The sequence below is a fragment of the Populus euphratica genome, unplaced genomic scaffold, assembly GCF_000495115.2.
Source record: "Populus euphratica unplaced genomic scaffold, PopEup_1.0 scaffold592.1, whole genome shotgun sequence".
Classification (NCBI taxonomy): Eukaryota; Viridiplantae; Streptophyta; class Magnoliopsida; order Malpighiales; family Salicaceae; genus Populus; species Populus euphratica.
Window position 1 is genome coordinate 3800 of NW_011500466.1, and position 3040 is coordinate 6839.

The 3040-nt window shown below is 37.6% G+C and overlaps 1 long non-coding RNA gene across 1 annotated transcript; it reads left to right on the forward strand.

Moving 5' to 3' along the window:
- The first annotated feature begins 974 nt into the window (after positions 1 to 974).
- LOC105114871 (uncharacterized) lies at positions 975 to 2581 on the forward strand. The gene is made up of 2 exons (XR_840231.1): positions 975 to 1063; positions 2184 to 2581. It is a non-coding gene; the product is annotated as an uncharacterized LOC105114871 (long non-coding RNA).
- Positions 2582 to 3040: the final 459 nt, after the last annotated feature.

Below are 3040 nucleotides of genomic sequence, written 5' to 3' on the forward strand. Positions count from 1 at the left end.
ATAAATTTGGCTAAAACGTGACTCGATACATGATCCCGGTTGGCTTTCACTGTTCAGAGAACATAATAGACCATCTGAGAACCCCGAGGCCACCTCATGGGCTTATGCCTCCAGGGTATTGGACCCTAAGCCTGAATCATGAATGCATGTCTTGGGGATGTTGGGCCACCAAGAAGCCTCTAAGTCCAAATCTTTGTTTGTAGTCATATTAAGCCAGTTAGGGTTATTTGTATTTGGGTAAGCTTATCGATATGCAGTAATATTGGATCTGCATCCATATCAAGCCCAACACATGAAAGAATGCTTCTGAAGCGGTATGAGCTGTTCATCAACATCTTTGTCTCATATTGTGTATAGTTAGTTTTTTTTTTTAAAAAAAACTCGTATTTAGAAGTTTATTGAACCCTGATTAATCTGGTCAAGCTGGTTTAGCTTATTGAGAGGTAAAGCTCTTACAGCGATGATTACAGGATAATGTGTTTCATTCACAAAGCTTGAATTCAAGATTTTATTTAAGAGAAAATCACTCCAACCAATGATCCATGATTGGTATTGTGTATACCTAATTTGAGATTAAGACTGTATTCTTGTCTAAAGCCTCACTAAGAAATAATGGAGTCTTGGCAAGTAAAAGTTAGCTCCAGCACCCTTGCATTAACACAACAAATGTTTTTATCGTTACGGAATGAAAAGAAAATGTTTTAAAGATCATGGAATGCCTTCTCGCCAGGACTTTCTTTTGTTTGACGTCATAATAGATCCACAAGTTAGAAGTCTTCCTGTTTGCATTGTGAGCTTCACAGTTATTTGTGTTTGCGTTTGATTCTGAATATCTTTTATTTTTTATAATTTTAAATTATTTTAATATGCTAACAAAAATAATAAAATTTTAAAAAATAAAAAATATTATTTTAATATAAAAATATTTTTAAAAAACAACGTTATCCTACCCCAAACACTATCTTTTTTATCTCCCTTGGCATCGAGTCCTCCAGCTCCACCAACCGGTGCTCCTGCTCCAAGTTTGGGTGCTTCTTCTCCTGGACCCGTGGGAACCGATACGGTAAGTCCTTTGATCCCCCATTATGTTCTCATTTTTTTTATAGAAATACTCATCTGTAAATTTGTTTTACCGTTTGGATTTAACAAATATGAACACTCATTTATTAAAAAGAAAAAAAAGAGAAGAAAACAGACCAGTCATATTAATTTATCGGTGATTTTAATATCAGATCTACCTCGCTCATCTCTTGCATTTAAATGAATATCGCGTTGTTATTTTTTTTTCAAAACCTGGTTGGTGTCATTGTAGCACGGAGTAGTTGATTTAGTTAGGAACCGGCGTAATGTAGAGAAAATATAGTATTGTTTGCTGTTGTAAGCTGGAGTATCGTTTGTGTTTTGTGGTGTCCCAAAGCGGCCTCGACGGTCTCTGGCTTTGGTTCTGTTCGTCTGTGTGCTAGGGCTGTTATCCGGTGTGGATATAACTACATTAAAGCTTAAGAGTTGTGAACCAATCAGTAGTTTACAGACCTGATTTAAAAGTCAGTGTTTGGCCTGATTTGATCGGCCTTGATGTAACAACGTGGAGGAATCAACGCTATTTAATCGAAGGTAAATCTTCTCCCTCTTTAGGGAAAACTTGAAAGAGCAAGTGTCGTTGCAATAACGCAGTCGGGTGATTTCACGTGATTGCTGACAAAATGCAATAAAAACCATAATTTAAGCCAAGGAAACGAGGAGTTTTATTGAAGGGTCACTGAAGTCTCTGTGTGGACGAGGAGCACGAGACACAGAATCCCAAGGACTGCCTGCACTGTCCTTGGGGGGAGGACCACCCCTCCTCTGCTCTAGTGCAGGGTCATACGCCCTAGAACATAAATTAAATTGATCTTAGTGCCTTGATTTAAGGGGGTTAGAAATTCGAGTCTCGTAAAATCTCTGGGCTCAAGATAACTGCCCGAAGGCCTGATCTGGGTTACATTTAACGGGCTTTAAATGATTTATATTTGGGCCTTAAAGTTAAGTGGGTCCAAGTTAACTTGCTAAACTAGGTTTGGATATGCGACTGTTGGTTCCCACGCTTTCTTCATTGCATTGCTAGAGGTGCCTTTCAAGCCTATATATAAATGTTGCGTTTTGATGTTTTAATTTGATTTGTTGCAAAACTTGTGGTGTGGCAGAGCGGAGCGGAGAAGATGTGGTCATTGCAGAAGGTGGTCGTGAGCGTGGCCCTTGGATCAGCTTTCTGGTTGCTGCTCTAGACATGTCATCTCTTTGTCTCAGTTCTTCGTCTTCCTCCTCCTATTGTTGTTATTATTATTATTATTATTATTTCCAGCGGTCGTCGTCTACATATATTATTTTGCTGCCATTTTAGCCCCTGCACGGTGATGAGCCATTTAATCACCTGTGCTGAGCTACATGTTACACATTCGGTTGGATTCTTTGGGTAGATTTTTTGAGGGAAGCTTTTGCATCGGAGGGGAGTTATTTTGTATCTGGGATCGTTGGTAGTCTCCTCCTTCACTCATTTAAATTTCCCTAATTAGTATTCGCCTATTCATTTATTTTTCATTTCTTTCTTCTTTACATGTGCGTTTTCGATATAAGCAATAGCTTACGGCTTTTAAAACGGGTCCTTCCAAGGCTCGTCTCATTACAAATACCAAGCTCTCAAACGACCGCATTTTATAAATGAATTTTTTTTTTTTTAAAAAAATGTTATTTTAATATATTTCTATATTAAAGAGTAACCGTTAATCAATTCCAAACGTAAACAGGATCGATTTAAAGAGCTATTAAGATTAATGGCCCTTTCTCAGCTTAATGGGTTCTTCTCCGGCACCAACCTAAGGTTTGGAAATAAAATTAAATATAGGTTGTTTTCTGGGCGAGGTGAAACTCTCGGAAGAGAGATATCAGGAGGGTAAGACTTAAGGGTGTCGATGATGTAAGAGGAGTTTTAACTTTTAAGAATGCTGTGTACAAATCGAAGATTTTATGATTGGTTTAAAATAATTATAAATAATAAATAATT